At 42.1% G+C, this 14,791-nt stretch overlaps 1 protein-coding gene across 1 annotated transcript in view; it reads right to left on the bottom strand.

Annotated features, from left to right (window-relative positions):
- Window positions 1-14,791, bottom strand: part of DGLUCY (D-glutamate cyclase) — a 104,290-nt gene that overhangs the window by 81,944 nt on the left and 7,555 nt on the right. The gene's annotated exons all lie outside the window — the stretch shown is intronic.

Below are 14,791 nucleotides of genomic sequence, written 5' to 3'. Positions count from 1 at the left end.
CACCCTGTACCTCCAGAACTTTTCATATGTTTATAGTAGGTTGGCAGCCCAAAGGAAGGAAGGTCTGGAATTTTTTTCTTGTTGTTTAGGGATTCAGACAAACGAAAAGTAACTCTGTCACATCTCCTTTGCAGTTTATTCGGTCTTCTCTGATTTTGTATATCAGACTGAACTAAATGGAAGGACATTCCTCATTATGTATCTTTGTACAGCACTAAACACATTGTCAATGCTTTATGAATAAAAATAATTTGGTTTAAGGATTCTGGTTTGGACCCATCTCTAGGTTAACTAATAGTAATTTTAAAAAATCTCTCACTATTTATTATACCAAAGATAATCTTTATCAGCCAATCAGGTTACAAGAAAATTGATAGTTATTCCCTTAAAATGAACAGGAATACTTGTGGCACCATAGAGACTAACAAATTTATTAGTGCATAAGCTTTCGTGGGCTACAGCCCAATGGTTTTCATAAAATTAAATGATCTTGATGAAACAGAATCCTCCATTAGAACCTTCCAAATTGTCTCTCTTTGTATCTATTAATCTGTGTTGAAGTCTCCTAGAGGACTAATAGCCACAGGAACTGGTAGGTCAATTAGAGAGGAAGGAACGTCCAGTGGTTAAGGATACTAGCTTGTGATTCAGGAGACCTCAGTTTATTTTCTGATCTGTCACTGTGTTGATCTTGGGCAAACCACTCAGTTTCTCTGTGCCTAAGTTCCCCATTTGTCCAATGATGTTAAGAGTACTTTCTAATAAGCAAACTAGGGAAATGTGATCTAGATGAAATTACTATCAGGTGGGTGCATAACTGGTTGAGAGACCATACACAAAGAGTTGTTATCAATGGTTCACTGTCAAGCTGGGAGAACATAACTAGTGAGGTCCTGTCGGGGTCCATCCTAGGTCCAGTACTATCTGATATTTTCATTAATGACTTGGATAATGGAGTGGAGAATATGCTTATAAAATTTGTGGATGATACTAAACTTGGAGCTGTCACAAACATTTCAAGGACAGGATTAAAATTCAAGATGATCTTGAAAAATTGGTCTAAAATCAATAAGAAGAAATTCAATAAATGAAATTCACAACAACTATAAAATGGGGATTACTGGCTTGGCTATAGTACTGTTGAAAAGGATCTGGGGGTTATAGTGGGGATGACGGTTGAATTTGAATCAGCAACATGACGCAATTGCAAAAAAGACTAATACTGTTCCGGGGTGTATTAACAGGAATGCTGTATGTAAGATATAGGAAGTAATTATCCCACTCTACTCAGCGCTGCTAAAGTCTCAGTTCTAGTTCTGGGTGCCACACTTTAAGAAAAATGTAGACAAATTGGAAAGAAGCCAGAGGAGAGCAACAAAAAGACAAAAGATTGAGAAAACTTGACCTGAGAGGAAAGGTTAAAAAAAAATTGGGCATGATTAGTCTTGAGTAAAAAAGAATGAGGGAGGAACCTGATAAGTCTTTAAATATGTTAAGGGGTGTTTTAAGGAGGATGGTGATCAATTGTTGTGATAAGCATCCGTAATATTACATCCTAAATTACACTCAACATTGTGAAGGGAAGCAATACAGTAGGAACAGAGAGTCAGTGGACAAGTCAACAAACTTACATGGTTACTCAGTAAACACTTGTGCACAGCTTTTTTTTAAATATTAAATAAATGACAAACTAAATCTGTCATAGATTTATTTCTGCTCAGTGCGGATGGGACATTTACTGCAGAAATGAATTTTGGCTCATTTCTTTATTCTTGCCTACCTCCTATTCTCCCTTTCTCTTCTCTACTACAAGGCTGATACATAACTGCAGCAACTAGCCTTGTGTTCTCCAGAGCTAGTATCTCATGCTGTACTAGCATACTTTGCAAAAGTTAGGGCAACAGAGGGGAGAGGACAAACTAGTACATGGGTATTCAAATTTCCCATTCATATTATGAACCTAGTCTCTATGTATGGCCTACAGAGTTAGTTCCTGAGGTGTTGCTGAGTTTGGGTCCCTGTGGAAGAAGTGCATTATTCCATCCACCATGAAGGCAGATTTTAAAATTGATAAGTAAGCCGTGAAAGGCATTTGTCTTATGGAAGGTAATATTCAGCGAGAGCTACAGCATCCTATGATGGGCTATCCAAACCCCACACTAGACAAGAAGGAGTTAAGGTGCAGCTCTAGGCTCAGGCAGCTTTGCCTCACCACACAGGCAAGGCATGCACAGGTTGGAGGAGGAGCAGTTTAAAAGGGGAGCAGAGCTGCTCACTTGCTGGCAGATCAGTAAAGAGAACACAACTTCAGCTCCTGAGGCAAGGGCTGACTGAAAGTAAGTGTTTTCCAGATGACCCCTGCCTGAACGCCCCTCCCTGAGGGGAGAAAGTGTGGGTAACCCAGATTCTGATGCACTGAGGAGGAATCATTCTCCTCTATTTCTTTTTAGCTCAGTTTATTTGTGTTAATTACCCTTACTTTTTGTTCATGGACTACCCTGGAAGAGGAAAGACTTTAAAGTAACCTAGCTGGAGGGTCAAGTCATAGGATGAGGCAGGTGACTGCAGAGACATAGCAGCTGTCAGCAGGAGACACTCAGTAGGGAGAGAAGTGCTATGCTTTGCCTGGCCACAAGAAGGTGCCAGGGGTGAGTCCACTCCTTTACATGTCCTTACTAAAGTATTTAATCAAAGCTCACGAAAGTGAATGGAAAGATTCCCATTGACTGCAAAGGGCTTTGGATCAGGCCTTAAACTTTACTGAGCAATGGAAGTGTAAGACAGTAGAAAGAACTGCTAGCTCCTCAGAAGCAGAAATAAAACCAATTCTTGAAAAGCAGAGTCACTTGCTTCAAAAACAGATTTTCATCTAACTTTCAGCCACATTTCACTATACATATCTGCTTTGTGACTAAAACCATTAAATAAAGGCCACAGTAATTTGTCTATGAATTATTTTTATTCTCTGGTTATTAATATAAACTATTTAGCAAACCAAAACTTCAAATGAGATTCAATAAGATAGCCTACTTAGAAGATACCTTCCATTACCACATCTTTATTAGCGCTATATGTTAACTAATCTTGTTCTTTGAACTTTACTTGAGAATGGAGAATGTGGCTGAAACATTCTTTTGCAAATCTGAACAGACTGGTAGGCTTTAGCTAAGAATCTGAATTTTAGCTAATGAACCTTCTTCCTCTTGCCAGACAGATATTCAGTGACCTTTTCCCCACTGTTCCTTAAAAGTTATGTAAAGTGGAGCTCTGATTAATACATGAGCAAAGTCCTAAAGAATGTAAAATATTTTAAGACACGTTGTTCTTCAGAGGATGAGACAGCAATGTTAACAAACAATAGATAATAACTTTACAACACTTAGTCACAAAATGTATGCATTTTTGACAGAACAGTTTGTCAGTAACAGAGTTGTGAATAGCCAGGAGAAGCTGCTATTTGCATTAATTTAGCCAAACTAAGGGACAGATTTTGTGAAGTGCTGAGTACCCACAACCGAATGAAAGTTAAGAGTCGTCAGCAAGTTGTAAAACTGGGCTGCAAGTTAGGCTGTACAACAAACATTAAGCTAAGGCAAATACTCACATAAGCAAAATTATTAGAGACATGAAAAACTGTTGCTGCTCTTCCCAAAGCTCCATGCAAATGTTCTCAGGTTCAGTCCAAATCATAGTTTCACCTTGTTTCTGTTTTATAAAATTACTCTGGCAGATTCTCACTCTCAGACTAGCCTAAATGGGCTAAATCCTTTAAAATGGCTTTTCTGCAGTAGTGTGATAGTAGCATAGTCTTTAGCACTGAAGCATTCCTTGTATCAGACAAAAGGCCATACCTTCTTTGGGTATGTCTACACTATGAAATCAGGTCGAATTTATAGAAGTCGTTTTTTTAGAAATCGGTTTTATATATTCAAGTGTGTGTGTCCCCACAGAAAATGCTCTAAATGTATTAAGTGCAGTAACTCGGCGGAGTGCTTCCACAGTACCGAGGCTAGAGGCGACTTCCGGAGTGTTGCACTGCTATCCCACAGTTCCCGCAGTCTCCGCTGCCCATTGGAATTCTGGGTTGAGATCCCAATGCCTGATGGGGCTAAAACATTGTCACGGGTGGTTCTGGGTACATATCGTCAGGCCCCCGTTTCCTCCCTCCCTCCGTGAAAGCAAGGGCAGACAATCGTTTCACGCCTTTTTTCCTGAGTTACCTGTGCAGATGCCATACCACGGCAAGCATGGAGCCCGCTCAGGTAACCGTCACAGTATGTCTCCTGGGTGCTGGCAGACACGGTACTGCATTGCTACACGTAGCAGCAACCCATTGCCTTCTGGCAGCAGACGGTGCAATATGACTGGTAGCCATCATCGTCATGTCCGAGGTGCTCCTGGCTGCGTCGGCCGGGAGCGCCTGGACAGACATGGGCGCAGGGACTAAGTTTGGAGTGACTTGACCAGGTCATTCTCTTTAGTCCTGCAATCAGTTCTATTGAACCATCTTATGGTGAGCAGGCAGGCAATACGGATTGCTAGCAGTCGTACTGTACCATCTTCTGCCGGGCAGGCAAGAGATGGGGATGGCTAGCAGTCATATTGCACCATCTTCTGCCGGGCAGGCAAGAGATGAGGATGGCTAGCAGTCATATTGCACCGTCTTCTGCCGAGCAGCCATGAGATGTGGATGGCTTGCAGTCCTTCTGCACCGTCTGCTGCCAGCCAAAGATGTAAAAGATAGATGGAGTGGATCAAAACAAGAAATAGACCAGATTTGTTTTGTACTCATTTGCTTCCCCCTCCCTCCCCTGTCTAGGGGACTCATTCCTCTAGGTCACACTGCAGTCACTCACAGAGAAGGTGCAGCAAGGTAAATCTAGCCATGTATCAATCAGAGGCCAGACTAACCTCATTGTTCCAATAAGAACAATAACTTAGGTGCACCATTTCTTATTGGAACCCTCCGTGAAGTCCTGCCTGAAATAATCCTTGATGTAAAGCCACCCCCTTTGTTGATTTTAGCTCCCTGAAGCCAACCATGTAAGCCATATCGTCAGTCGCTCCTCCCTCCATCAGAGCAATGGCAGACAATCATTCCGCGCCTTTTTTCTGTGCAGACGCCATACTACGGCAAGCGTGGAGCCCACTCAGATCACTTTGGCAATTAGAAGCACATTAAACACCACGTGCATTATCCAGCAGTATATGCAGCATCACAACCTGGCAAAGCGAAACCGGGCGAGTAGGCGACGTCACCACCATGATGAGAATGATGAAGACATGGATACAGATTTCTCTCAAAGCATGAGCTCTGGCAATGTGGGCATCATGGTGCTAATGGGGCAGGTTCATACAGTGGAACTCCAATTCTGGGCTTGGGAAACCAGCACAGACTGGTGGGACCGCATAGTGTTGCAAGTCTGGGACGATTCACAGTGGCTGCAAAACTTTTGCATACGTAAGGGCACTTTCATGGAACTTTGTGACTTGCTTTCCCCTGCCCTGAGGCTCAAGAATACCAAGATGAGAGCAGCCCTCACAGTTGAGAACCGAATGGCAATCGCCCTGTGGAAGCTTGCAATGCCAGACAGCTCCCGGTCAGTCAGGAATCAATTTGGAGTGGGCAAATCTACTGTGGGGGCTGCTGTGATGCAAGTAGCCAACACAATCAAAGATCTGCTGATATCAAGGGTAGTGACCCAGGGAAATGTGCAGGTCATAGTGGATGGCTTTGCTGCAATGGGTTTCCTTAACTGTGGTGGGGCCATTAATAGAGCCCATATCCCTATCTTGGCACCGGAGCACCAAGCCGGTGAGTACATAAACCACAAGGGGTACTTTTCAATGGTGCTGAAAGCTCTGGTGGATCACAAGGGACGTTTCACCAACATCAACGTGGGATGGCCGGGAAAGGTCCATGACGCTCGCATCTTCAGGAACTCTGGTCTGTTTCAAAAGCTGCAGGAAGGGACTTTATTCCCAGACCAGAAAATAACTGTTGGGGACGCTGAAATGCCTATATATATCCTTGGGGACCCAGCCTACCCCTTAATGCCATGGCTCGTGAAGCTATACACAGGCAGCCTGGACAGTAGTCAGGAGCTGTTCAACTACAGGCTGAGCAAGTGCAGAATGGTGGTAGAATGTGCATTTGGATGTTTAAAGGCGCGCTGGCGCAGTTTACTGACTTGCTTAGACCTCAGCGAAACCAATATTCCCACTGTTATTACTGCTTGCTGTGTGCTCCACAATATCTGTGAGAGTAAGGGGGAGATGTTTATGGCAGGGTGGGAGGTTGAGGCAAATCGCCTGGCTGCTGGTTACGCGCAGCCAGACACCAGGGCAGTTAGAAGAGCACAGGAGGGAGCGGTACGCATCAGAGAAGCTTTGAAAACCAGTTTCATGACTGGCCAGGCTACGGTGTGAAAGTTCTTTGTTTCTCCTTGATGAAACCCCCCGCCCCTTGGTTCACTCTACTTCCCTGCAAGCTAACCACCCTCCCCTCCTCCCTTTAATCATTGCTTGCAGAGGCAATAAAGTCATTGTTGCTTCACATTCATGCATTCTTTATTCATTCACCACACAAATGGGGGATGACTACCAAAGGTAGCCCAGGAGGGGTGGTGGAGGAGGGAAGGAAAATGCCACACAGCATTTTAAAAGTTTACAACTTTAAAATTTATTAAATGCCAGCCTTCTTTTTTTTTGGGCAATCCACTGTGGCAGAGTGGCTGGTTAGCCGGTGGCCTCCCCACCGCGTTCTTGGGCGTCTGGGCGTGGAGGCTATGGAACCTGGGGAGAAGGGTGGTTGGTTACACAGGGGCTGTAGTGGCAGTCTGTGCTCCAGCTGCCTTTGCTGCAGCTCAACCATACACTGGAGCATACTGGTTTGGTCCTCCAGCAGCCTCAGCATTGAATCCTGCCTCCTCTCATCACGCTGCTGCCACATTTGAGCTTCAGCCCTCTCTTCAGTCCGCCACCTCTCCTCCCGGTCATTTTGTGCTTTCCTGCACTCTGACATTATTTGCCTCCATGCATTCGTCTGTGCTCTCTCCGTGTGGGAGGACAGCATGAGCTCAGAGAACATTTAATCACGAGTGCGTTTTTTTCTAATCTTCACTAGCTTCTGGAAAGGAGAAGATCCTGTGATCATTGAAACACATGCAGCTGGTGGAGAAAAAAAAAGGGACAGCGGTATTTAAAAAGCCACATTTTATAAAACAGTGGCTACACTCTTTCAGGGTAAACCTTGCTGTTAACATTAAATACATAGCACATGTGCTTTCGTTACAAGGTCGCATTTTGCCTCCCCCTACCGCGTGGCTACCCCCTCAACCCTCCCCCCTCCCCGTGGCTAACAGCGGGGAACATTTCTGTTCAGCCACAGGTAAGCAGCCCAGCAGGAACGGGCTCCTCTGAGTGTCCCCTGAAGAAAAGCACCCTATTTCAACCAGGTGACCATGAATGATATCTCACTCTCCTGAGGATAACACAGAGAGATAAAGAATGGATGTTGTTTGAACTCCAGCAAACATACACTGCAATGCTTTGTTGTACAATGATTCCTGAGTACGTGTTACTGGCCTGGAGTGGTAAAGTGTCCTACCATGGAGGACGCAATAAGGCTGCCCTCCCCAGAAACCTTTTGCAAAGGCTTTGGGAGTACATCCAGGAGAGCCGCGAATGCCAGGGCAAAGTAATCCTTTCACATGCTTGCTTTTAAACCATGTATAGTATTTTAAAAGGTACACTCACCGGAGGTCCCTTCACCACCTGTCGGGTCCAGGAAGCAGCCTTGGGTGGGTTCGGGGGGTACTGGCTCCAGGTCCAGGGTAAGAAACAGTTCCTGGCTGTCAGGAAAACCGGTTTCTCCGCTTGCTTGCTGTGAGCTATCTACAACCTCATCATCATCATCTTCTTTGTCCCCAAAACCTGCTTCCGTGTTGCCTCCATCTCCATTGAAGGAGTCAAACAACACGGCTGGGGTAGTGGTGGCTGAACCCCCTAAAATGGCATGCAGCTCATCATAGAAGCGGCATGTTTGGGGCTCTGACCCGGAGCGGCCGTTCGCCTCTCTGGTTGGCTTGCCTCAGCTCCTTAAGTTTCAAGCGGCACTGCTTCGGGTCCCTGTTATGGCCTCTGTCCTTCATGCCCTGGGAGATTTTGACAAAGGTTTTGGCATTTCGAAAACTGGAACGGAGTTCTGATAGCACGGATTCCTCTCCCCATACAGCGATCAGATCCCGTACCTCCCGTTCGGTCCATGCTGGAGCTCTTTTGCGATTCTGGGACTCCATCAAGGTCACCTCTGCTGATGAGCTCTGCATGGTCACCTGCAGCTTACCACGCTGGCCAAACAGGAAATGAGATTCAAAAGTTTGCGGTTCTTTTCCTGTCTACCTGGCCAGTGCATCTGACTTGAGAGTGCTGTCCAGAGCGGTCACAATGGAGCATTCTGGGATAGCTCCCAGAGGCCAATACTGTCAAATTGTGTCCACAGTACCCCAAATTCGACCCGGCAAGGCCAATTTAAGCGCTAATCCACTTGTCAGGGGTGGAGTAAGGAAATCGATTTTAAGAGCCCTTTAAGTTGAAATAAAGGGCTTCATCATGTGGACGGGTGCAGGTTTACATCGATTTAACGCTGCTAAATTCGACCTAAAGTCCTAGTGTAGACCAAGGCTTAATGCTGAGGGATTTAGAAACTTGGGGGATATGTTTGCTCCTATTTCATTAACTGTAGTGGAACTATCACTGAAGTAGTCACCATGGGCCAGATTTATGAAGGTATTTAGGTGCCTAAAGATGAAGATAGGTACCTAGACTAGAATTCACAAGGAGGACTTAAGCATAGCAATGCTCAGCCTAACTTTTAGGTGCCGTTTGCACCCCAAGTTTGCATTCACAAATGTGAACCCCCTCCTGATGTTAGGCACTTAAGTTAGGCCAGCCCTTTTTCAAGAAAAGCTGAGGAGGTGGTGGTGATGTGGCTTACATTTTGCCATAATGTGGGAAAGCCAGGTTCAAATCCCAACTATGCCTAATAGGAAGCAAGGACTTGAACCCAGGTCTTCCACTTCCCAGGAGTGCCCTAATCACTCAGCTCTGGATCAATCTCTCCTGTTAAAGCTGTTCCATTTTGTATAAAATATTTAAATAGGCATTGGAGCAAGGGACTGGAACTCCTTCTAGATGAGTGCCCTAACCGCTGGGCTATAGAGTCAATCTCTTGCTGGACCAGGCAATAGGTAGGGGAACCCTATGTAGGAATATAAGCTTACATTAGATGTGTGTGAACTATGGTTTCAAATTGAGTTTGGATATTAGCATGAGCAATAGGCGAAAAGCACATGACCAAAAAGAATGAAGTGGTAAGAAAGAAGAGTTGTTCTGTTAAACTTGAAGTAAGCTTTTGAAATACCAGTGTTATTTAAGGTTTGGATTGAAGTAATAGTAATTAAATATGGTTAATAGGGTTCCAGATGCAGTAAATTGACTATATAAGAAACTGCTTCTTCTGGCCTTAGCTAAGGTCAGATAACTGGCACTGATGTCTCTTCTTTGTTAAAGGGTAAAAAGAGTAAGCTCTTAAAGGTTTCATTGCTAATATATGCCTGACCAAGCTGGAGCCAACCATTATGGGTCCCAACACCTCTGAGTCTAGCCCTTTTATAAATATCTCGATGAAATGCTTATAAATCTTGTATTACTATTTTGGATGTAGTAAATTGCTTATTTAGGCTCTTTAGGTATGTTTAGAGCAATTTGTATGAATACCATCTGGCCTTTGATCTTAATAAAAGAATTTATGGTTAAACTAGTGTCCTGGTAAGACCCTGCATAAATAATAATTCCAACTCCCTACTTTGTGTTTGCCACTGGGGCTTAAGTGTGAGTTAAGCACTCAGCTGTTGGGTGGTGCCAGGTCTGAGGCGGCTGTGCATGTCCACGAGCAGAGGTGCTAAGGGGACTTTACCAGTGAAAACTTAGGTGCTTAGGAAATTTAGGTTAGGCAACAGTGAGCAGGGATTTTGAGAATCTAAATTAGGACTTAAAGTGCCTGAGGTCCCCCTTCTGAATCCAACCCCAATCGGATTCACAAAAGCATCTAAGCAGGTTAGGTGCCTAATTCCCATTAAAATATAAAAAATTCTATATATGAGATTGGGAGTGTTTAGCAGTTAGGGCTCTTGATATTAGGAAGGGATGGGAGAGTGTTCATATCTGAAGGAAGATTAATTAGCGAGCTTCTTGTTGTAGGGAAAAACAGGAGGTCAGAGGAATTTAATCAGCTGAAAAGAAACATGTATGCATACAGGCCTCTGGGGCTTGGTATGATTCTCAGGTGGCCTGACTGGGAAATAGGAGGGGAAGGGATTGTAAAAAGAAAGAAAACTTTTTTTATTATAAACCATTTTAAAAGTTCACAGTGACTAATAGCTTTCAAACTCAGCTCCGTACTATGTATGGGGTGGTCAAATACTAATGCCTAGGTTTCAATATAAAACCTGAAGAAATATACCCTCTGTGTTTATTTGTTTTTGGATGCTAAATGTAGAAGAGTAACACAGAACTTTGCTTTATAAGGAGAGTTTTGAACCTAGACAATCCTTCAAACTACAATCATAGGCACTACTGTCAAACCCCAGATGGACCCACAAAAGTAGCTGGGAACTCGTGAAGAGCAAGGCATTAGTTCTCTGTTAATAATACATCAAGGTTCACTCATGCAGACGTCAGAAAGTTTAGGTGTTTCTAGTCAAAGTTTTTGAAATATTTAAGCAAATGTGTACCTTTTCCTCTCTAAGGACCAGAATGGATGGTATGACGAGTTTCCTGAAGTTTGCTCACTAAGCATAAAAATTGTTAAGATTGGCAGGATGTATATAAAGAGATTAACATCTCTTTCTCTGTCTCCCTTCCAGCCAAATATAGTACTAGCTTTTTCAGGTATCAGGAAGATCAAATTAACTAAGTATTTTGAGTGTAGCCAACTTCAAGCTTGAAAAATATTGTACAAAATGTTCCACTCACTCTGAAGAAGTAAACTGTACTATACCCAATATTTAATTTTGGACTCTAGGAAAAATATTTCATATTCAGTGGCAGACTGTTAAAGTGAGCTGTTCTCAGTTATAATGGAGTTACTCCAGAATTATATTTAGGGTGACCAGATAGCAAGTATAAAAAATTGGGACGGGGGGGTAATAGGTGCCTATATAAGAAAAAGCCCCCAAAATCAGGACTGTCCCTATAAAATCGGGACATCTGGTCACCCTAATTATATTAGTATAACAGATCACATTTTTGCCCCAAATGAACAGCTTCTTATATTTCAAGATATTATACCATATGGAATAGATTAAAAATTTGACTTACACTATGATGTGTTTTTCTAATATCTAGTATACGAGAGGACACAAATCAGTGTGCTGAAAAAATATTAATGGGGTTGTCTAGGGAGTAGTCTGTGTGTATATTTAAAAAAAAAAACACTGACTACTTGAAAACATTAACAAGAAAATGCACCTACAGTTTATATACACTGTGTAGGAATGACATGTCCGAAATGCTTTCCTTCAAAGGAGAGAGAAATTGGTATACTTCAGTGCTCCATGTCCTGTTTCTAGTGGACACGCATTCCCAACAAGAATACCACCACAACTGGCACTCCCACTGGCAGTCTCAATAAGAAAGTCAAGCATGGACATGAAGACTGTCCTAGCCTCTTGCTCTTAGAGTTGGGACCTGCATGTTTTCATTAAGGTACATTAAATAGGAAGCTCTTTGAAGGCAGAGACCATCTTTCTGTTCCATCTCTGTACATTGTCTAGCACAACGAGGTCCTGGTCCATGACAGGGGCTCCTATGTGCTAATATAATACAAATAATAGTGTGAAGAAACCTGTTAATTGTACTGTACACCTGTTCTGTGACTGAAACCACAAGCACATGCTTTTACTGAACCATCCATGGAGGACAATCTCCAACATGCAATTACATGTTTTATGGGATTACTTTAAAGTATCTCTGATTCCTGATTATAACTGTGATGGACATGTAAGAGAAGACATAAGTACTCTTTCTGGAAAAAAATGTTTCTCTCCCTCTCTAAGAGGGAAGCTGTTCTTGGGGGAACTGTTCAGACAGACACAGGCACCTGGGTGTGTGTGTGTGAAGAAGTTAGAGCTGCCTGAGCTATTATTAAGAGGTGCTAAGCCTATAGGTAAGATAGACATATGCAGATGTTTCTTTACATGCTTTAGTCCTACTGTTAAGATTAAACCATATTTCGGCTTAAGAAGGCTATCTGAGCACTATATTCCAACACAGGAAAAATAAAGGATTAAGGCCTGACACATGAGAGGGTGCACTCAGAGACAAAAGAGTGATCAAATGCAGCTAGCCCTGTAACCAAGACAATAATTTTCTTCAATCTTTAAAGACCACCTCTGCTACATCTAAAAATGTGTGACCTGATTTGCAGAAATGTTGATGCACCCGCACGATTCACTGACCTCTGAAAATCAGGCCGTTATGGAACTTGTAAATGCTAACTCAAATTTCATGTGACCTGTAGATCATGTGACCTGTAGATCACACTGATCAGCCGGCTCTTGCATTAAGCCTAAACTTTTTTTTTTTTTTAAAGCAAACGATATTTGATGTTTTAAAAGCTTCAAATATTGCTTAGCTGTGGAACTGTTATTTAGGGAATGATACAAAGCCATGATAGGCAATCAAAGGCTTTTCATTGACTTCAAAGACAGTTGGAACAGGTTCTCAACCAAGTGTCCTTAGTTATATAGCCAGTTTTTTTTAATGAGAGGATAACTAATTGAAATCTGAATTTTGGCATAGAAGTGATGTAGCTAGTAACCTGACCCATAAGGAACAAGTATCTTTCCCTTTCCACAGAAAGTTAATTACAGAATTAATTTCTGAAGGTTCTGTATTCTCCCAACCCCAATGGCAGAATTCTCTTCCTCACTCCATGCTGGTGGCTCTTTTGCATCCTAAAGGATTACTTTCCCCCTCCCCATCTTCTATCACCATTCCTTCCTCTGACCCACAATGCAGCCATCCATTTAATGACTAGATGAAACACTGAAGATTGTTAGTGCTACCACTCAGCCAGATTGAGAGGCTATATGGGAGATTAACAAATGCGTTTGCCCCATTCCTTCCCATGCAGAGATTTAATGGTTCCCCTCCACAGCAATCCTGTACTCTACTGGCCAAGAGAATCAGAATCTTTTTTATATTTTCATTGCATTTAAAGAAATCTTTGAATCCTAAACTAATTTTAGGAACATAAGAACTGCCATACTAGATCAGACTAGAAGTTTATTTATCCTCTCCGCAATGTTGTTCTTTTCCTTAATTTTTCTTTTAACTCTTTGCGGAGTTTAGCAGATGCAACAATGCCCCCACAGGTATCTTGCTTTTGACATAATTAAGATCTTTGTCCCCGCACCCTCCTGATTATTTGCTCTTCAAAGCCTCCCTTAGCTCTATTTTCATCTTACATTTTATTGTCACTTCTGTTGGTTTCTCTATCATTGGATTTCCATTTCCTGAAGGATCTTGGTTTGTCTAGAATAACCTCTTGAACTCTACCATTTAATCAGTTTTCTTTCTGATCTTTTTGCTCCCTTTTCTGTTAAGGGATACATGTGCCAACTGTGACTCAAGTGGCCTCCCTGTTGAGTCAAAGGATTTTAATTTCCTCATTTTTGACTTTAGGATCACATTGAATAGCTTCGTCTTTTTTCGAAATCCCCTTTTTGGAGTTTAATGTCAAAATTGTGGCAATTATAGGTATGATTCCTCTGAAGAGGGTGTTGAATTTAATTATATTATGTTCACTATTTGTCAGTGGCTCAACAGTAGTTACATTATGAACCAATTCCTCTCTGTTTCTTAGGACTAAGTTCAGAATCGCTTCTCCTCAGCTGCTCTAGAACTACTTGTTCCAAGAAGCAATTGTTTAAGTTATTGAGAAATTCCTTCTATAAACCTTGACTGGTCATAACATTTGAGTAAGTTACATGTGGATAGTTGAAATTGCCCATTATTGCTTCTTTATTAGGATTAGTTGCCTCTCTGCTCTCCTTTAATATTGATCACTTAGTAGCCTTTTCCTGGGAGGCTGGTAGTATAACACTAGTAAAATATTTGTACTTTTATCACGTGGGATTTAGAACTATGCACATTTTAAAAAGTTGTATTTTAAGATTTTGTCTGAAGGGAGAAGCAATGTGTACAAAGGACAACAGCAGTAGGACTAAGGTAAGTGTGTGTGACGATTTAAGCCACAGTCAATAACAGATCTTTATTACTTATACTAATTCTTTCAAGAAATGACCCATTTCCTGACAGAGTTTTACCATTTCCGTTAGAATTATTCAGGTTTGGATTAATTTCTTAGTAGTAACCTTCGCTTTCACAGTATTACACTAAGTGGTTTTAGAAAGAAGAGAACTGTCGAGTGATAGGTCAGATCAGAAAAGAAATACGCTTTAAACAGCAAATTTACATATCCAGTCTAATTTTGTGAAAATCATAATGCAGTTTGGCCACAGACTCAAGAAATATGCAAGTACAAAGACTAGATAAGAATGGGAAAATTAATAGTATTAGGAAACTATTGTACAGTATTCACACACACAGCTTCATTTATATGGAGCTAAGGTTGCAGGTCTTATATTGTATTTTTTATTTCTAAGAAATTAGAAATAATAAAACTGTCATATAACTTTATACAATTCTTTGCCTGCCAGAGAGT

This window comes from Lepidochelys kempii, chromosome 6, assembly GCF_965140285.1.
Source record: "Lepidochelys kempii isolate rLepKem1 chromosome 6, rLepKem1.hap1, whole genome shotgun sequence".
Classification (NCBI taxonomy): domain Eukaryota; kingdom Metazoa; phylum Chordata; order Testudines; family Cheloniidae; genus Lepidochelys; species Lepidochelys kempii.
This window is presented reverse-complemented; position numbering and strand designations above follow the sequence as displayed.